Source organism: Stegodyphus dumicola, chromosome 5, assembly GCF_044657685.1.
Source record: "Stegodyphus dumicola isolate Sdum_Otavi_A_Nest chromosome 5, ASM4465768v1".
NCBI lineage: Eukaryota > Metazoa > Arthropoda > Arachnida > Araneae > Eresidae > Stegodyphus > Stegodyphus dumicola.
Genome location: NC_140772.1, coordinates 92,328,261 through 92,350,919, shown reverse-complemented (window position 1 = coordinate 92,350,919; position 22,659 = coordinate 92,328,261). Strand labels below are relative to the sequence as shown.

The 22,659-nt window shown below is 33.7% G+C and overlaps 1 protein-coding gene and 2 non-coding genes across 5 annotated transcripts in view; all 3 read left to right on the top strand.

The window, feature by feature from the left end:
• The window catches only part of LOC118196463 (cell adhesion molecule Dscam1-like), a 1,288,074-nt gene that overhangs the window by 94,271 nt on the left and 1,171,144 nt on the right, over positions 1-22,659 (top strand). The gene's annotated exons all lie outside the window — the stretch shown is intronic.
• Positions 9,790-9,863, top strand: TRNAI-GAU (transfer RNA isoleucine (anticodon GAU)). The gene has a single exon. It is a non-coding gene; the product is annotated as a tRNA-Ile (tRNA).
• On the top strand, positions 10,057-10,128 carry TRNAP-GGG (transfer RNA proline (anticodon GGG)). The gene has a single exon. It is a non-coding gene; the product is annotated as a tRNA-Pro (tRNA).

Below are 22,659 nucleotides of genomic sequence, written 5' to 3'. Positions count from 1 at the left end.
AAACAAATTCGTATAAACTCCTAGTGGTGAGAAGACAGATCTAGCAAAGCGCACGAGGACTACCGTTTTGAGGAAGGATGTTCTAAAGTAAACTGACCCATTTAACACATGAAGAAACTAAGAAAATCGGTCTTGCAGTCAACGTGTTTGTTTGGAATCGGACACAAATCGAATAATCAGTATTCAGCAGTCTCACCATTACTAAGCAGCCACTCATGGGACTCGGCAGGGTAGGAAAGCTTACCAACTAAAACGAACCTAAAGAGTTATTGGATTAGACACTAAATTGCTGTCATTATTAAGTTTTTCTGATGTGGTTCTTTCAGCTGCTTTGATCGATTCTTTTTTTTTACCTTTAGCTGCTGTTTAAATGGAATATGAATTGAAAATTTTCACTATTTATCTAATTTTAATATTTCTGCTAAATTATCGTAGCTTTCAGTTAGTGCTCTAGTTACAGTTACGGCTTTTAAGAACTTATTACTTTCATACAACGTAAAATTGAAACAGGCAAAAGAAAAACAATTACGAAAATAAAAAAAATATGTGATAAAGTGAATATATTAATGGTATTGCAAATTAAATTAAAGCTAAATGTCGAATTAAATAAAAGTAGCATTTGCTAATTAAGTAAATATGCAATATTTGCTTTATCATATAAAATAAATATGTCGTTATAAATAGTAAAAAAGGGAAAAAGGCTGGGTTATTATCTTCAGACATTTACACATTTAGGAGGAAGTAAAAACTTCTTATGATATTCTACATTTTCTGAGCATATGTATCCTGTTTCTGTAAGCTTTGAATTATCCGAGGCAATGAATTAATTATGTAAATACTTTACGAACGCCTGAAAATTAAAAACCGCCCACCCTACTGAAAACAATATTCGATAGCAGTCCTATGCATACGAATACAAGGTAAAATTTGAAATAAAGATTAAGTAATATATAAAAAATAGTAACTCCTAATATTTGTTATTCTATTATACTTTGATAATAAATTGAAAAAAAAATGTCTAGCGTTATTATATGCAAAGGAAAGAAATAATTATAACAGTGAATACAGAGCTGAAATATAATTATTTAATTCTCGTTGAGCCACTAGTAAAACAAATGCCCGTTAGAATCTGTAATTTTTGAGCGGGGTGCCTAAGGAATGTTCAGTCCGGGTTGCTTTCGGCGAATTTTGTCATCGCCATGTAGTGTTGGCAAAAAGACGGAATTTGGGAAAAACATTAACTTTAAAAAATTATTTGGTAAAGTAATGAAAAATGAAAGTTAAGTAAACAATGTTAAACAGCAAATTACAGCGGCTCAAGAAATAAAACATTGCCCATTTTCAGTCAAAGAAAGAAAATATATATAAATAAATATACAAATTTTACATAAGTCATACTATTTATATTTATACACTATGAAATTCTTTCTCACACCTCCCTACCATTTCTTCTAAAAAAGCTTTAAGAATGGTCCTCCATATCGTTAACTAAAACCTCATTGGTCGTATAGTACTCCAACATTTTTAAAATTAATTTACTGAAATTTACAGAAACGTGAATATTTTTTTAGGTGTCTATAAGTATTAACATTTCTTTTTGTTGCTGTTCTACTTAATCTTAATACGCTTCATTTGATTATGAATAGCATTACTTAGAAATTTTTGGAAATATTAGAAACTCAGTTAGTACGTTTTATAGAGGTAGAAGCGGAGTGAGTTGTTTTCAGGCAGAAATCTTAATTCAGAGTGGGCTATTTTCGATTTCGGTTCCATTTTGATTGGTAATTAAGAAACATTTTGTAAGTATAATTGTCTAGTAAATTAGATCTTTAGAGCATTATGTAGAAAAATGATATGATATGGATTAATTTATAAATGATGCAGTCCAAAAAGGTTGTAAATGTTATACGATATACGGATATGCCACGAATAATATATATATGACATACGGATATTTCCAAGTTTTGAAAACGCTACTTGCATTCATCTAGATTTTTTAGAATTGTGCTGTTTCTATTACAAAATATTCACTTATCTTTTAGTATAATATGTGTTCAAAAGATTTTTTTAATGTAAGATATGCTTGAAAATAATAATAATATCTTTTTAAACTATTTTTTTCAATATTATATAACTATTTATTCATTTGCTTATGAATAACATGCACAATTCTTAAGTAAGTTTTTCTTAATTCAACGGGAGATGTTGAAGGTCATTTTTCTGTCATAGGCCTTCGATTCATTATCTGTTTAGGAAGGCAGTCGATAGAATTGGAAAACGAAGTCGAAAAAACTAGTGAAGAGATTTAAGAGATTTATAATACGCTATGATAGTGGTTTTCTTTCTGTTCTGTGAAAAAAAAAATGTACAAAGCTCTTAAGTGAAAGCAAAGCCTCAGCAGAGTAGATACCGTTCACTATCATGGTGATAACGAGGGATGTTTTGCTCACTGTTATATAACGAGGTAGGTTTTGCTCCGAAATCATAAAGGAATATAGAAGCATTTGTCCACGAAATTGAAGTAGTGCTTAGGGAAGGGTAAGTAACGATTTCTTCCAGTATGTCTGAAGCAGAAGAGATCTAGGGATATAGATATCCATTCTATGACAAGATAACGTTCTTAGAAACAAATTCCTTCGTTTCATTTTATGGACTGAATTTCAACAAAATAATAAATTCAGACAAAACATAAAATTTCCTCCTTTCTTACTGTTCACAAATAATAGCTTTATTTCCCTCTTTCTATGAAAAGGAATTGGAATTTTCCTTTCCATTTCATTATTTATGACTTGTACGGGGAGTAATAATTTTTTTAGAGTTGTTATTCTTCATACGTAAAATAGTCTCGAATATCCTCACGTGTCCAAGAGTATCAAGTCAATTAATTCTGTTCTGAGTGAAAGAAGGAATAATGCTTAGTTCGAGTTTAGAATTTGGAATTCATCCCTGTAATATAAGCATAGTTAGTTATAAATAGTTCATTCCCAAAAATCCATGTGCATTAAAGAACTTTCACAAATTGGTGCTTCGGTATATGGATGCATACACATGCATATCTTTCATATTTATACTAACTGATATAAGTGCAGTACAAACAAGAGTATAAGAAATTTTCAAATGAAAATTTACCAAATCGCATAGTTGATGAATTTAGCTATACCGAAATTTAAATGATCGTTGAATTTTTTCAGTGTAAGCACATAATTATTATTTTGGAAGTTACGATGAGGTAGACTAACAGGGCCTAAAACAAGGCAGGTAGTTCTTAAGTCGTTTACGATACCTGAAATGCTTAAAATGGGGAACTTCAAATTAATGAGATTACAGAGAAAGAGTTAAAAGACGTAATAAAATTCTTGTACATGGGAAAAAGATTTTATAATAATATAGGGAGGAATAATCCATTTGTGTTTAGAAATCGAAAGCAAAAAGTCGGTGATGAGATGTCGGTGGTAAAATGTATTTGTTATCGCATGGCATCGCTTGTTTCCCACAGCAAGTGTGGTGTAGTGGCCGAAACCGCTATGCAAAACCTGGGTTGTGACATCAGGTTCAAAACAAAACACAGCATAAAAATTTTATTGAACGCAAAAAAAAAAAAAAAATGGCTACATACAATTCTGCAAGAGAGAAACTATCTCCTTCAAAAATCAAATTCTATACATTTTACGCGCGAGAGCAATTCGTGGCTCTCGAGCTTGCGTTTTTAACATTGCCAACGATTTAATTATTTTAATAAAGACTATTTTAACAACTATTGAAAACGTGTTTGTAAGTTAAAAAAAAATTATAATTTTCAGCTTATTCTCACGAGAGATCCTTGTCCATTTTAATCTTCAGTCTCTTCTTCTTTTATGTGACCTTATCACAACTCCTCCCCTCATAAAGGAATTTTTCTTAACTATGGAAGGAAAAATTCTAAATACATTTCACTGCTTTCGAAACACAAGTGGTAACCATTTAAGTGATAATAGAGAAGCCAGTTACATTACCCTGCATTTATTTTTAGATAACATAACCACACAAATAGAACAAAAATAATTTAAACTACTCCTAATGTGTGCCTTATAAAAAGCATATTTCTTCAAATTTTACACAATGCTAATACTTAAGAAAAAACATTTAATTGTAACATTTTTTTTTGAAAATGAAACACACAATGAAAACAATTTAGAATCTACACAAATATAATTCCAAAACTCTACAAAAATCATTTTCACCCATTTTCATTACTTTTTTACCTTACTTTATATCCACTAATGATATTCAGTCACTGGACTAGGGCACGACTCAAGCCATCTGCATTACCGTGTAATTTGCCTGGTCTATGAACAATTTCAAAGTTATACTGTTGGAGACACAATGCCCAGCGAGTCAAACGAGAATTTGATCCCATCATTTTGTTTAAAAAAGTCAACGGATTATGATCCGTCTGGATCTTGAATTTCTGTCCGTCTAAGTAATGACTTAGTTTCTTCAGTCCATAAATAATGGCCGCTAGTTCTCTTTCAATGGTGCTATAATTTCGCTCCGCTTTAGTAAACTTTTTGCTAAGATACAGTATAGGGTGTTCCTCCCCATCCTGAATTTGAGACAACACAATACCCGCACCATATAAGCAGGCATCTGTCTGCACAATAAATTCTTTAGAATAATCTGGTGCAAATAAAACCGGACTTTTTACTAGTTTGGTCTTCAGTTTATTGAAAGCCTCGTCGCACTCTTTTGTCCAAATCACTTTTTCTTTTTTGTTTTTGCCCTTCAAAGCGTCTGTCAAAGGTGCCGCAATACTGGCGTAGTCTTTTATGTACCTTGCATAGTAGCCCACAGTACCAAGGTAGCTACGTATCTGTGTTTTAGTAGTGGGGATTGGAAAATATCTGATTGCTTGAATCTTGGCCTCACTAGGCGACCTTTTCCCAGATCCTACTTCATGACCCAGAAATTTCACATGGTCTTGTGCGAATTTGCATTTCGAGGGCTTAACAGTCAATTTAGCCTCCTGAAGGCGACCTAAAACCACATCAAAGTCCTTCATATGCCTGTCCCAAGTCGGCGAAAAGACTGCGATGTCGTCAATATGCGGTAGAACAAAATTGTCCAGCCATCCTAAAACTTGAGCGATCAATTTACAAAAATAGAAAGGCGCATTTAAAAGCCCAAACATCATTTTCTTCGGGATGAAAGATCCAAAAGGGGTCACAAATGCGGCATACCTCCGTGCACGCTCTGTGAGTGGTATCTGGAAGTATCATTTGGTTAGATCCATGATTGTGATAAATGGAGCTGCGCTGACTTTTTCTACCACTTCTTCAATATTGGGAAGATGGAAAAATTCGGTCATAGTTTTTGAATTTAATTTTCTGTAGTCTATACAAGGACGAGGATCTTTACCTGGGACCTCTACTAAGATCATAGGCGAAGCATAATCAGATTGCCTGACTTCTATGACTCCTAACTCAAGCAACCGCCTAATTTCCTCTTTTAGGATGTCGGTTTGTCTCGCCGTCATTCGGTAAAACCTGACTCTAACCGGAGTCTCATCCAACAATTTAATATCCATTTCAACCAAAAACGTACAGCCGGGGTCGGACGAAAACACTGCTCCATACTTCCTTATAACTTCTTGGAATTTTCCTATTTCCTCTGCCAAAGCTCTTTCTTCTAGCTTACTATCTCCAACTATTTTGCAAAAATCTACCTGAGTTGGATCAGCCAAGGGATAAGGGATATCCACTTCTCCCTCAATATCTTTCATGACCTCCTCTATCACGAGATTCACAAACTCGGGGCGCTGATAATAAGGTTTCATCAAATTTACGTGATAAATGGTGTCACTGCTACGCTTACCTGGAATCTCTACCGTATAATTGGTTTCGGAAATCACACTAGTTACTTTACCTGGCCCTATCCAGTTCAGAGCCATTTTGTGTGGCTTAGACGTGGCTAAAACAAGCACGAGATCTCTGACCTTAAACCTTCTCGTAACAGCGTTGCGATCATACCAGAGTTTCCTTTTACTCTGACACTCTTTCATCCTCTCTACAGCCAGCTCCTGACACTTCTTTAATCTGTTTATTAAGTCTAAAACATACTTGACCACAGTGGGGTCTGAACTTCCTTAGCCAGTTTTCATACACAATCGTTTGAGGCATTTTCAAATTTTTACCATATACTAACTCGCATGGACTAAAACCTGTGCTCTCATGGCTAACAGTTCTGAGGGCGAACAGAGCACATGGCAAACATTCTTCCCAGTCCTTCCCGCTTTCCAAGCACAAAGCCTTCAATACTCTTTTCAAGGTGGAATGCAACCTTTCACCAGAATTGCTTTGAGGGTGACACACAGAAGAATGATACACCTTAATTCCGAACTTGCTAAAAAACTCAGATGTAAGTTCACTGGTAAACGATCTACCAAAATCACACTGAATTTCCTTAGGGTAACCTGATCTAGAAAAGATTTGTATCAAGGCTTGAATCACACATTTAGAGTTTAAATTCTGTACAGGAATGGCATCTGGATATTTGGAAGCAACACAAATAGACGTAATTAAGTATTTATTTTCACGCGAACTAGGGATCAGAGGTCCTACTGCATCAATATTTATTCTACTAAACACTTCTGATATAACAGGCACAATCTTCATAGGGGCTTTCTTTTTATCCTTATTGTGACCTACACGCTGACAAATATCGCACGTCCTCACAAATTCTTCAATTTCCTGGTAGCAATTAGGCCAGAAATAGTGTGTCAAAACTCTATCCTTGGTTTTTGTTACCCCTAAATGACCACAGATTTCCTCGTGGCATAACTTCAAGATCCCTTTCCTAAAAACGAGTGGCACACACAGCTGACGCTTATCTTCCCCTTTTTTAGAACTTGCCACTCTGAATAGTCTTTCCTTGACTATTATAAACTCTTTTTCATTTCACTTTCCCCTTTCTTCCACAGGGTCGCTAAACTAGCGCAAGTTTTTTGTGCTTCCAAGAATTCTGCTGGCGAAACATCCGCAAGGATAGACCTTTCTTCTAAATTGATGTCTGCAATTTTAATTGTCTCCTCCGTATTACTGGTTAAATTCCTTTCTTCCGAATGCTCATTATTGACAGCCCTTTCATTTTCTATCTCTTTCTTTTCTTCCGATCTGGAATCTAAGTCTTTTGCACTCGCTCTCTCTAAACTCCTGCGCGCATGCGCCTGACTACGAGTCTCCACAGCATTCAAAAGAACCGGTCGTTCCCTAATTTCCTCAATCAACTGTGCAGTTTTATTCCCTAACAAATAGTACTTATTATCTAACTCTACCGGAGTAACCGCTGCCTTTGTAGTGACCACACCAAAATCACCTTCTATGGCGACTTTCGCCAAAGGTAAACATTTACATTCTGTATCCAAAGGCTGTTTCACCCATACAGTTTCCCCTAATAAGTCATTAGTATCAATCCAAGTACACAGATCTATACCAGCTCCAGTATCTCTCAGATATTCTCTCTCTATCCCTTTAATTACTGCTTTCTTGAAATACGACTCAAAACATTTTCCTAAACTCTCCGTTCCTAGATTATTCCCCAGATTAGCCTTATTCTTTTCCAGCGAAGGACAGTTAGGTCGGATATGTCCGTCCTTTCCAGTAACACCTTATTTTCCGCTGTTTCTCCAAACCTGCTTCATTGAAAACTTGCTTTTTTTAGGAGCCTCCACTTTTCTATGCTCCTCTGATTTAATTCTTTGATGACCACTACTTTTCTGATTATAACTACAGTTGAATTTACATACCGCTCTCTATCTTTCTCAAATGGTTTCTTTAACCCCGCTCTCTGTTCTAACTTCCTTGTATCTCTTCGCAAAGCCTCATACTTGTCGCATTTCTCTGCTAAAATGGAAGCTGTTTTAAATTCTTCCCAATTGTCTAAGTAGTGCTCTCTTATTTCTAGAGGGCCTCGCCGCTTAATTTGCCCAGTGAGCATAAGTTCCTTAAGACTTTCAAAATCTTGAACTTCTACTGAATCCAAACAACTCTCTAAATACACTCTCAATTCATACACTAAATCCACCCATAACATTCCGTTTTTTCTAGAATGTTCTTCAAATTTTGTTTTTAGTGCCCAAGAACTAAGCTTGAATCTCTGCATGAGTAATTTCTTAACATGCTGATAATCATCCCCTTTATCCGCTGGTTCTTTCACTATTAACTGGGCTACATCGTAAAGTAATAAAGGAATTAATTGCGAGACCCAATCAATCTCATTAACGTTCTCTTTTTGAGCTTGTTTCTCAAATAGCATAAAGAATAATGAAATATCTATATTACTCGGTTCAAAACGCCGTACTAGATCTTTCAAATTAACCTTTTTTTCTCTAGATTGTTCAACTTTCGAAACCGTGGAAGCTAGGCTATTAGTCTGAACCACATTCATCAGTTTTAACTTTTCCAATTCAAAAACTCGCTCCCGTTCCCGCTCCCGTTCTGCTCTCTCTTGTTCACGTTCCCGCTCTGCTCTCTCTTGTTCACGTTCCCGTTCTGCTCTCTCTTGTTCAGCTTTTTCTTCTGCTTTTCTCTGCTCAGCCGCAGCCCAAATTCTTGCCGCGTATACTTTCGCAGCTTCTTCTTCATAGTCCTCGGCATTTAGAATAGCCTGCCTAATTGCTCTTACTCTATTTGCCTGAGACACATTTGTGCCAAACTCCTCCGCTAACTCCAATAGCAGAGCTTTAGTAAATTTCCTCATAAACTCACCCATTATGGAAAATTAAAGAAAAATAACCTACCCCGAAAAACAATACAAAAACAACAACAGATCTATCTCTCCAAAACTGAATAATTCCCTAACAATTCTGAACACAAATTGCCTTACAACACTTAATGATAATACCTATGCCTACAAAAAAAGCGTATATAAAAAAATGCTAATTAAGAGGCAACATTTTCCTGCTCTATATCCAAAATAAGCCTAGTCTCGAATAACTGGCATAACCTCTCCAAAATCACAAAAATGGTACTCACCAATTTTGAAGACGCCTTCGATTGACTCTACTGGCACTACTTGGATATTCTTCCGGGAAATTTCACTATTTTGCGGCACTAGATCACGCTTCCTCCGGCGTTCCCTTCTAACACACTGTCACTTGTCACTGAAGAGTCTTCACCACGCGAACTGTCCTTGCACGCAAAGTTAGATCGTTCTTGAAGAGAAGAAAGTCTTGACTGTTTACATAAAACTCAAGTTCACAGGTGAAAAAGTCCGTTCCTAAATTTACTCTCAGGAACAATCCCTAAAAGCTGCCACCAACTTTTAATATTTACTGCTGTGGTGTAGTGGCCGAAACCGCTATGCAAAACCTGGGTTGTGACATCAGGTTCAAAACAAAACACAGCATAAAAATTTTATTGAACGCAAAAAAATGGCTACATACAATTCTGCAAGAGAGAAACTATCTCCTTCAAAAATTAAATTCTATACATTTTACGTGCGAGAGCAATTCGTGGCTCTCGAGCTTGCGTTTTTAACATTGCCAACGATTTAATTATTTTAATAAAGACTATTTTAACAACTATTGAAAACGTGTTTGTAAGTTAAAAAAAATAATAATTTTCAGCTTATTATCACGAGACATCATTGCCCATTTTAATCTTCAGTCTCTTCTTCTTTTATGTGACCTTATCACACAAGGAAAATATATGTGATATTCAACAATAGTTTTAATGGGACCGAATGATAAATCTTCCTCACAACTCAGCTATAGCGTCTTGAGATTATAAGGTATTTCTCCCACTTCTCTAGCGTGCCTTCGTGGTGTAGTGGTTCTGCACGCTGGGCCGATATTCCAGAGGTCCGTGGTTCGATTCCCGGCGAAGGCGGTTGCTATTTTTCATCTCTTTTCTACTTCCAATTAACCTATTGACTCTACAGTGGCGCCCGAACTAAACGGGTTGTGGATGATGATTCTCCGCATCCAGGATGTGCGACTAAATCCTTAGTTTAGGTCCCCTAAATCCCTAGTCGCCCTTTAAAAGGGGAGTATATAAGGTATTTCTCCCACTTCCCTAGCGTGCCTTCGTGGTGTAACGGTAGCACGCTGGGCCGGGATTCCAGAGGTCCGTGGTTCGATTCCCGGCGAAGGCGGTTGCATATTTCTCATCTCTCTGGCCTCTAAAAAAATCCTAATGACTCTACAAGATTTCTTTGTGCTTACTCTAGTTAACATTTGCTTGTGTAGAATGTATTTCGGCTAGGAAAATTATTTCAGTACAAAACGTTCCAAAATGACGCTACGAACAACTCAGAAACGTATATGTCAGAAGGCAGGTAATATTTTATTTATGCTGTTAAATAAATACCTAGAAATGTACCTGTAAGTTCTTTAATGGTACCTTAAAAGTTTTTAACTGTAATTTCCTTAATGTTTTTTTTTATTTATTTTTTTTTAATAACGAATTTTTCTGTAATTACATAAAGTCTTTTCACAATTATTTTAGCCCGCTTAAGAGAGAGTTCAATTAATGTCTAAAATGTAAAGATTCCTTTTTTAAATGTTCGTTCTGATTGCCTTTTTCCTGGATTATAAATCTGCATCGAGATGCCCATAATAGAAGGATTTTTCACAAACATTCCACGAGGATTGATTTCCATTTCTGTTTTACTACTTTCCAGAGTAAATCATTCGTGTGGGGTTTGCCCTTAGAAATAATTTTAAGAGACGAAACTATGTTTTTTTAATCTATAGATGAAACGTTAGGAGACTTTGAAAAGATATATATGCAGTATCAATATTTTGAAGGAAAGCAGTGGTACGTTTCGAAGTATTGTTACGAATTTTGTAGTTAGATAGCTAATGTTATCTAATATTAGAATTACAATTAAAATTGTTTTATTACAATTAATATAGATTTCTTTTTGTTTGATCATTTAAGTAAATTCATGCTTCATTAAAGGTCACAATGTGTATCCATTTGTCTCCTGCTAAATGTTTTTCATCCAAGGTTCTAAAATTTGTTCTACGTTGAACCCCCTGCCTTGGAAAAAGCTATTGGACATTATGTTTTTTTTAGCTTTTTAAATTATAAATTCTAGTTTATTATTTTATATATTGTTGATGCAGATGTATTTAAAGCCTTTGGAATGGATTTCTGCATCAACGGGTTTTCCCTTGTTACCGATGGCTCTACTTTATAAACATTAGAAGCGGTATGTCGGGTGTTCATTAGGAGTCTTCTTTCAATATAGAAATAATGGCTCACAGGTTTTCCCTTTCCGATTAGTAGTGTTGCTTACTTTGTTCTTAAAAATTTTAAAGCTATGCATTTCACAACATTTCTGAATTATGGAAAACACATGCTTCTCTTCGGAAAGCTCAAGAACATATCTTTCAATCAACAGCTTGTTTACGTCCTACATTTTAAAAGAAGAAGAATTTTAGATATAGCAGACGGTGTTATTATTGCAAAATTATGCTTTTAAGGATGTGTTTTTTTTTTAAATTCCTATTCGAAATGTTCTAGAAATGTGCAAATATCTTTTGTATATGCTTTTTCTTAAATTATATCATATTTATACTAGAGCACTCAAAATTATGCGTTTCAAAAAGCACCGCCAGCTCAGATACGTAAAATATGTATGGATTGCATGTTTTAGGTTACAGAAATTCGTAATATGGTTGACCACTTAAAGGGAAAATTACCTTTATGAGATAACTGAACTGTATTCATGTTAAACATGGAGAAATTTACGGAAACACATAAAAAAAGAGAGAGAGAGAGAAAGGAAAGAAAAAAAAATAAAACATAAATCAGTTTTGAATCCAGGGCGAACTGTCTTATTCGCTTGGTCGTTGGCGAGCTAAGTTCCTTTTAAATGCCAAGTAGTTAAGAACGCTTATTACTAAGTCAATCTAGGTTCGAGCCTGGACGAACTGCTTGTGTGCTTGTTTGTTGTGTAACATGAACAGTAACCAGTTTTACACAGAAAAATTCAACAAAGGTATCCTTTTAGGTACATAGACCTCCTGTGATCTGCCATAACCAGTGAAGAAATGAAGTGCTTTGAATGCTTCAGAGCATATTAGCAGTTACATAATATCTGCATTTCAGTAAAACTTTTATAATAGTTTAGCCTGAATACTTGCATACATAATAGAAGATGGGAAACATCACTACCAGCAATATGTTTTAAAAGGAAAAAGTAAAAAATGTTGCAGAACTCATTACAGAGTTTCCGGGTATTACGCTTAATGTATGCGCTCTGCGCATTTTACCAATTTTTAGTTTTTCAAAGCTTTATTTTTAAGTTTTCTTTATTATTGTATAAAAGGGCAATGTCAACATGAGTTTCTTTTCTGAAATCGAAAATTTACTGGAAATGATGTTCCAACAGTTTAAAAATATTTTTTTTTAAATACAAGGAAATGTGAGAATCAAAAATTCGATTTGCACGTAAGACCTGGTAAAAGCGAACATTTTTACCGTGAATCATACGATTTATTTTAGTTCACATTTTCAACAGTGGATTAAAAGCTGCCAAATACACAAAATGTGCATTTGACATATATATACATATATAGGAAACCTTTACCTTAAAAAAGGTCTTAGAAATGTAATTAAAAAGGCCCTAAATGTGCATAAATATTTTAATACGTTATATGCAGGAGAGAATCATTATTCCATAAGTTTTTTTTTAAGTAAATATAGGTTGTATTGTTTTAGACAATAACGTTACATGTTTATATTTCTCATGGAACTCAAATTTTTTTCGACTGTTGATTTTGATTACCAGATATCCTGCCATTTTCAATTTGCGTGGATGTTGCGTGGAATCTCAGAATTCTTCAGAATACAATTTTGAAATCAGTCTTTAAAATGATTCAAATTTGTACATTTGTGTTGCATCATCGTTATATCATACATTATCATCACAACGCCATCATTTTTCCCCCTTGCTAAAAAGATTATTCCCGTTCCCTAAGTGAAAACTACATTCTGATACGTTGATTTATTGATTTTATAAGATATTTTAAAATATTTCAGACGAGTTTATGGTTATGGATTAAGTATACTGTATGCTTAGCCTATAAAAAATTTGTAACGATATATTTATATCTTGGAATCATGAAATACGTTTAGTCTAATGCTGATACGTTTCATGGAACTTGGGCATTCTTGGTCAGATTCTCTTTCTCTATCTATCTAATTTCCCTCAACAAATATTCAAGGTACAGAAAAATAAAAATTGACTGACTTCTGTATAGTTTAATCAGAAGAAAAAAAATTGCGTCTTTAGCACTTTTTCCAAGCTAACTATTGTTTAACTACAAATACTGTAATTCCCCAGTGAACGTGGTGGCGCCTCTGCATTCTTTTTATAAGAGGTAACTCTAAAGAAAAGAAAATTTTAAACAACCCGGTTAACGGATAACGAAGGTACGAAAAAAGATCCATTCAAGTAAAAGTAGTAGTCTACAGGCACCAGTTTTTATGGGAGAATTTCGTTCTTTTTTTCCTATCTGAATGATGTAAACCGTCAAAAATGTCAATTGACAAACACTCAACTCTTGGCGCGTATTCGATGGTAAACGTCTTTCTTTCTTCAAGCTCTGCCAATTTAGGTTTGCACGAAAAGGCGAAAATAACTTCAGTGATGGATTTTTACTGCCTCATTTTTACTTCTGCAGTTTAAAGACAGACACATTTCTTTCACTCAGAAAAATAAGAAAAAGAATAAATAAATGGGAACGTCTACAAAGGTTGAAAAATGTGTTAAACATTATATTTTTATTTCATTGCAGCATATCCTCTGTAATAGTTTTTTCTACCGAATAGGTTTCAGGAAGATAAATTAATCGATTAATAGTTTCTTTGATGAATTGTTCATGGCTTTTGAGCATAAGCTCTCCTAAGAGGAAATTTAAACTTACAAGACCAATTAAAAAGTATTTCTATTGTGAGTTTTAAGGCATTTATTATTCTTTATATTATTTGTAATATTATTCAAAAATCTCTTGACAAACAAAACAAACGTACCCCAAATGAATGAAACGAAAATATTCTCATTCTTGAAGTGGAAACAGTGGTTTGTTAGATTTAACTATACACTACAAACATAATTTTGGAAAACAATATCACTGATCTGCTTGTCTAAATAATTTTTTAATGAATTTAAAATTAAGTTTTAATTTTTTACTGATACTTTTATGGATATTACTATTTTGCTAAAATTTTTTTTCTTGATTTGAAATACTGTTAGACAAATATGTGCATATAACTGTGAATTGTTCTTTTTTGAGATGAAAAAAAAATATTGTCACATGCATATTTAAAAACGAGAATCTTTTAATACCTGTTTTAAATATGATTTAATAAAACAAATAAAAATATTGATTCCATGTAGAGGTTTATAATAAAACATGACATCAAAGACGAGTAAAACACCCCCCCCCCCCAAAAAAAAAATAAATTAAACATTCATTTAAATTATACTAAAAGTTTTAGTGTTTTTTAAAGTATCAGTGTCAAAGAAAAATGAACGTACAGATTAATCATTTTAAATTTCCCAGCTGTAAAATTTAACCATTTTAGCATGGTTAGATACAGGTAGAATCTAATCCATCACCTGTGCAGTGTGCAGTAGCGTAGGTATATTAGGTTAAGCCGTGCCTAACTTATGATTCTCTTTAAATACCGTTTAGCATTTCATCAAGCATATCACCAAAGTGTATTTAACAACTAAGCAGTCTCATCTAAGTATTTTAAGCAAAATATACCTCTAAAAGTTTTAAGAACGTGTGTGAACAACAATGAAGGTCAAGAACACTTTTTAAAGTTTTCTGTTGTGTAGAAAATTAATTATCTTTCATACATATTTTGAAAATGGTTTAATAATTTAATTGATAATTTTCTTAAATCCACTCTTTTTGACAGCATGAATACAAATATTGTGAATTCTAAGACAAACCATAACGGTTTCGGGTGATTATAAGCTCCTATGTAAGTAGTCATCTAGAGAGGTCATTTTCAATTCCGATGCTTATTTTTATTTCTTAAAAGCTGCTCACATTCAAACGTAAACGAGTTAAAGAGTAAGGGTGTAGAGTAATTTGATATTTCGTCAAGCTGTGACACTATATTCTATTACTTCAAACGGCCCACTTCAAAGCCGTTGCCGGCAAATCCCCCTCCTTTGCCGATCGTAACCTGTGTCATCATCACTGCATAGCATTTATTTTATCCATCCTATTTAATACTGTAGTTCATTTTAGCCTTTATTCTGGTGTTTTTAAAATGCGAAATATGCTAAACTGATATGAAGTGTATGTGTCAAGGCGGATAATTAAGCGAGTTTTATCTTTTTTTCGACATTTGGTGTTCCCATAGTTAAATCAAGCGTCAGAAGACCTTGTTTTAGAGTAATTATAGTAAAAGAAGCCATATAAGTAAACTGTTTTCTTAACTAGCATGTTAACGAAACGGTAATAATAGTTAACATTCGGTGAAATCAAGCGTCAGAAGACCTTGTTTTAGAGTAATTATAGTAAAAGAAGCCATATAAGTAAACTGTTTTTTTTAACTAGCATGTTAACGAAACGGTAATAAGAGTTAACATTCGGTGGCACAATCCGAAATTTTTCCAGTTTGTATAAGTTGGTTTCAGCTTAATCCAGTGAAAAGTAGATACTTTGATTCCATTCAGGTTGTGTGTTCGCTGAAACTCTCGCGAATTTAGACATAGCTGGTTACCGCTAGAACAAAATTGTACTTTTAAAAATTTCAAGGAAAGCCTTCAATTTTGGATACAGGTAATGTGTGCATTACGTCCTATTGTTATCATAGTTCCATATTCTTGACTGTTGTGGTAAACCTAAGAGCCGATTGTTCCGTCCGAACAGGTTGCAAACTCGTTATGCTTGCAATGCATAAATAATGGCCACCAGAAAAAAATTTTCTTCAAACCATTATTTAATTTTTTGGCATTTAATACATAAAAACAGGCATGATAGTGTATGTTTGCAAATGATGTGTCGATGAAAGTTTTCCTAATCAACAATCATAGCAATTTCTGGCCATTCAAAAAAGTCCCTTTTACCAAGCTTTAAAAAATTTATAGTTCAAATTTATTGATATTCTGCTTAATGTTTATCTATAAAACTTGAAGCTAACCTGAATTTCTATTTTTTAATAATTATTTCGTAATTTGAGAAGTCATTCTCGAACTGTGAGAATACAACATAGCTCGAATTATGTCGCTTATGTGTATTAATGTTTTACCAATATATTCTACATCGTGCAGCATTATTTGGTATTAGGCATACAGAAACACGGGATAATAAATCTATAACTATGCACAATTAACATATAAATAGACGAAATAAATATGTAAATATACACCGAAGAACTATTGCATTATGACTACCCTGTTAAAAACATGTATGACCACTTTAGCCCTGAAAACTGTCAGTACCCTTCGTGTCATTGTCTCTACAAAGTGCTAATCGATAGTCTGAGGTATGTGGTACCAAGCGCTCACCGACTGGTCCTGGAATTCCCGCACATTGCAAGGGAGCAGCGTGGCAGCATGAATTTGATTTTCAAGGTGGGAGCACAAATGCTGTATTGGATTAATGTCATGCGAATTTGGAGTGCAAGACATGACTTGAAAGTTACTAGAATGTTCCTCGAACCTCTCCCTGACGATTTGATCATTATGACACGGTGCATTATTTCGCTGATAAACACTATCTCCCGCCGTAAATTCAGTTGTCATAAATGGGCGAACCTGGTCTGCAAAACGATGTTCACGTAACGGACAGACGTGATAGATTTTCTGCGGGGATTATGGGTAATAATGTGCTCCATGAAAACTTCGCCCACACCATAATACCTCCGTCACCGTTTTGTCCCCGCCCAACTGTGCATCCGAGAACTAGGGTTTCGTTTGAAAATCGGCGTATTAGCCCGTCGATGTGATGGACCAAACAACCTGATTCTCGGACCGCGCAACTTTCCTCCATTCTTCTAATGTCCAATTCTGATGTTTCTTCGCATATTGCAGACGCAGCTGACGATGACGTGCCGTCAGTGTAGTCACGCAGCAGTTTACGCTGCATAGTGTGTTGAGAAATACTGTCTGGGTCGCCACTGTTCTAGCTGGTGGAAATTTTGGCTGTTGTAGCCCTTTAATTACAGCGAACAATGCGTATTAATCTTCTCTCACCTCTGGAATGAATGCGTCGCTTTACCATCCATATACCACTTTCGATATGTGCTCACAACTGCATATGAAAGCCCACTAAACGAGCCGTTTTTGATATTGGTGTTCCCAGTAGTCGAATATTAACGATTTATCCTTGACAGAAGTATGATAAATCTATTATATTGCTAATCGCGCTATGTTTGAATATACAATGCATAGCCGTTTTATATACTCCAACATCAGCACGTGCAATGGTTTTGTTCTTGGGCGAGCCCCGTTGTTATAGATGGAGATGGGTTATAATGTAATGGTTCTTCTGTGTATAAATATACAAATATTTAAAACAAATATAGCAACATATAATAATAAATATATAGAGAGAGACAGATAGATAGATATTGATTAAAACACATACAACACAAATATATACGCAAATGTACAAACAATACACAAATGTGCTGGCAGTGAGATATCTATTATTTGGTGAACTCATTTAAATCCTTTACCTTTATTCCGAACATGGTTACATCTTCAGAGGTAGAATGCAGTCCGTTGTTCTTAAAGTCCAAGGAAAAATTGTATTTCCTTACAAAGTTTAATCCGAGTATGCAAGGGCCTGTAATATCTGCTACATAGACCGTGTGATGGTAGAAAGCGTGATGTTAACGTTTAGTTTGCCACCGATGCCGAGTTCATCACCGGACATGGTCTGGACGGTATTGTAATATAATACAGTGTAATAGTACAAGTGTGCTGCAACCCTCTCGGCGGATAACAAACGGCGTCATGGTTAATGCAGCACACCCGGCACCGATTAAAGCAAAAATGCAGTTAAAAACATGAAGCCAAAGTTCCCTATATTTGTCTATTGCCATTTAGAAAATCCTTTGCAAATCTAAACTCTTTCGTGTGTCAATTGAATTCTTTTATGTCAGCATGTTTTCCTTAATATGTCGGAATAATACGCAGTACTCAACGAAATACCGTGCATTGCCATCAGCACTACAAAAACTACAAGGACTATTACTTTCAAATTAAAACTTTTCAGGTACGTCGAGAAGTACCCGTATCCAATAATTATTTGATGGTCATTCAAATCACATAGAAGTTTAAATGAAACCATCCATACACAAGCTAACGCCTACGAGAAATTGTTAAGTCTGATAAATTATAACATATGTTAAATCTTTTGCAGAGAGTATCTATTGTTTAAAAGCATTAAGCTGATTTTATCTTCGTCATCCAGAATACCGGATAACTAAGCCGGACATCAATAATCTATTTATGGTAAGCTGAAACAAAATTTTGGCCGAAATCCAATCCTCTAAACTTCATTACTAGAGAGAAAAAACTCATCCAAAGAGCTTAGTGAAAAACGGGAAAAAAAAAGTACATAAAGTCGATACTTTACTTCAGAACATAAGTGTCAATACTTGTTTTGACTTTTGTAACATTAAGAGTACGTAGGATGTCTCAACGGATAAAGTGTCGATTACATTTATGTTAAATTACATTTTCTGGCGTAACCCATATTTTATTTATCATTTATCTTTGATGATATTTTGACTAAAAGAGAAATTAAAGGAGAACGTATCGTTAAATACAAAGTACACATTCGATAATTAAATAATATATATATATATATGTTTAGTAGACACCGCCCTAACATCTTCACACTTATTTAGCTTCTTTTGCATTTTTTATTTATTTTACAGAATTCTTTTTTTACTTTTTACAAATAATTTTTAAATTTTTTTTCACAATATTCTACAACCTTCCCCATCGTTGAATTTAATAAAAAGTAATTATTTTGGTTCTAAGCATAGCAACTATACCATTCACTGAACTAAAACTTACAACTTATTCCATTCATTAAACTGATCTGAACTAAAACGTCACATTAATTTAATTTTATGGTGGTTTCTAATGGATTTCTTTTAGGATTCATAATAGAAAGAACTTTGATATTTTTCTGTTTTAAAGTCTTCATTTTTACTCGATATTTATTGTACAACAGAAGTTTTTTTTTCTATTTTGGGTTAATATTAATCAGTTTAAATTTCCAAGTTCGATCATAACAATATTTATTATAAGCAATTCTGGAAACAGCAATATAATATGTTATCACATCATCAGAACATTTACTGTCCATTTCATACGTAATATGAACTCATAAAATCGAAAAATGATGACAAAATTAGGCAAAATAAATCTGGGTCATTCTTATGCTGCAGTGAACTGCCTCAACTTCGAGAGAGTTCGGAAGCGAGATCGCTCTTCTTAAAGACATAAAGTGTCGTGCAGTAGGTTTGGATCCAAAATAGAGTAAAATGAACTGCAGAACAGAATGCGTTTGCTTCTTTGTAGAAGAATTACTTAAAAGAAATACTAGCTATTGCTTGAAAATCGATGTAGTTTTCAATAAACCAAATCATATTTAAAATTGAGTTTTCCTTAATTTTAAATTTATTTCAAACGTTAGTGTTGTTTCTTAAACATATATGTTAAATCAGCGCATAATGTCAAAGGAATTATCCTTGAAATGCTTATAACCGTTCCCGCTAATTCCATTTTTTTATCAAAAGCTTTTTAATGAAGAGATTAGACGTCTTTTACATATAAGTATTATTACATATAATTACTATTAATAAGACTGAATTTAAAAAAAGCATAATGCACTTAGTTTTTTAAAATTTTTCTTTCTGTATTTTACGTCTATCAGTATTTTCAGTAACATTTTAAAAAATAAAACTGCACAGGTTTCTGGCCATTCACATACATGTTTTACTTCATGGAAAAACCGTAGAGACGTGGGATGTTTTGTAAGCGCTGTCTTCAGCAACCCTAAAATCTCACGTTTCTTTAGCATTCATAATACATATTTTCTTTGGTGTGTCAATATATACGATAGAAAGTGCTCTGCGGTCGACTCAGTTTAAATCTGGAAAAGAGGTTCTACATCGATCGGATCTCCGATATACATTCGAGGCTGCAACACAATAATCTGAGAAAATTGAAGAATTCAATTCGCTTTGATCCAGTCGCTACTGCTGAAATTCATAAAATACGGCAGTACGTGAAATTTGAAATTTATATTTATAAAAATGGTTTGCATTTTCCTGAATGTTCAGGATTTGGATATTATTTTATTTAAATATATGCACATGAACACAAATAGGTCTCTGAATATAAGCCTGCAGGTTTTATTTGCTGAAATATTGAATTTAGACTGACTAATTTTACTTTTAAAATTAACATATAAAATAAGATAGATAATTTTATTTAAATACATTTAAGGTGCTGGAAGAGAATGTTCTATAAGAAGTAGAATTTTTAATTAATCTTCGCACAGTAAAAAACATGCGTTAAAATCACTACATAAAAACCTACTCCTAATAAGTTATAATAAATAGGTATAAAACTCTTTTCATATGCTAGTTTACTGAAATAAGAATATTTCTCTTGCCTGTTGAGGACAAAATTATCAGTTGTTAGAAAATACTAAGTGAGGATCTGTAAAACAAAAGTTGCGAATTTACAAAATAATGATTAAATTTTCTAACGTCTCCTTCAAATTATTTTATAGCATATCTCTGACAATTTCACCCGTTACGGTATGCAAACATTTTGTATTTGACAAAGCAATGAATTTTTAGTTTTTTACTTTATGTTATGATAATTTTTCTTTTGCCATTTTTGCAAGCAAAGTACTTTGGATGCTTAGTAATTGCACGTTTTCATCTGCGGGATGCATATTAAAAATATAAACTTACGGATTTATAGAACTGCCCATTTAACAGAGGTGAGTTTTGTTAACCTTGTTTTAAGATATTTAACATCTGTAGTTACTAATCTGGAATCTATGTTAATAGAAATTAAAATTTGTGAATCTGTGTAAAGTCCATCTTTTTTAAAAGTTTCCAATATACCAAAGTCCAGTAGTACTTAGTATGTTACTGACACTAGTTTTCCTGAAATATTTTTAATTTGGCTCAAAATGCTGGAATACTAATGCAAAAGCATTCAAAAATTCTCATGCAAGAGAAACAAAATCGTATCTGAGAATTAGGTTTGCTGAGTTAATTACTGAAATCTCTGACCTTATTACAATGGCTGTTTTCTGAGTGCCAGACGAAGTGGAGAGACTTACAAAAGTTTCAAGGGGAAGCTGGTAGGCCTATTACAAAGTTTTATTGTAATCCTGCTTTTATATTAATGAGTCCCTCATTCAGAAATTACATTCTCTTCTGGCATTCACCACTTGATTTACAGTTGAAATTAGCCGAAGGATGTCTTCAAATTTAGAAATACAAGTAGAATACAAATTTCAGCAAGCGTGTGCCTAAAATAATTTTTTCAAATATCACACAAAATTATTAAAATCGAAGAAAGAGTACTAAATATGCTTTAGTACTACAACAAAAATAAATGGAAATTTTCTTCATAAAGTTCTATATTACACCTGATAAATATTTCGATACAAGAACACAATTTTCGTTTTTCGAACAATTGCCAGCAGATGCAAAAAATGTAAAAATTTTGTTTTAGAAAATAATCGAAATTTTTATTTCAGAAATCCAAATTCTCTATTGTTAGATGGATAATCTTATCCAAAATATCTGCAAAATTATCTTTAAGCTATCCAAATAGAGTGTGAGCATTTTTTAATATATAATAATTTCTAATTGCTTTTCCCCAGCGGTTATATCTTAATCCAGTTCTTCAATAAAATCCTCGAGATTTTAGATTTATCTTATGAACGTTAGTTTACAACTATTGATGAAATAAAAGCAAAGTCATGAAGTTTTACAAAAATTTTCAGTAATTACTTAATTTGATTGGAACTGTTAGCCACGCGTAAATATTTCAAAGAGCATTTACAAAGACCGATATTACATTTGGTCACATCATGTAAATTTTTTCTGAATAAATAAAGAGACGTATTTATCTTTTTCTTTCCGTGTCTATGACTGAAACTGAATAATCTGCTCCCTCTCTTTTAAACTCAGGAAATTCGAGAAACTAAAAGAGCTAAACTCTGGTTTCCTGTGTTTGTACTGGAGGTTCATAATTTTTCTCATGTGTAACAGATTACGAGTAGTGTTCGCTCAGAGAGTTTTCTAAACTACCTCTACTATCAATAATAGCCATAAAGCGCCTCACAGTAATTAAATGAATTCAGTAACTAATCTATGTATTTATCTATCAATCTCTCTCTATATAAATATTAACTTTTAGAGGCTTATTACAAGAAAGCTGAATATCAAACAAAATACAAAATAAAGACAAGAAAATTGGCATCAGTACATCTATAGTCAGGGAATTCCTCGCCACCCAGTAGCGCTTCCAAATCGAAATATGAGGAAGGTCAGTGCATTTGCTGAGACGTGGCATGTCAGTGTCTTCCTTAAGATTGCATAAGGAACAAAGAGAGTCAGCGGCGATATTGATGCGTTGAAGATGCTTAAGACAATG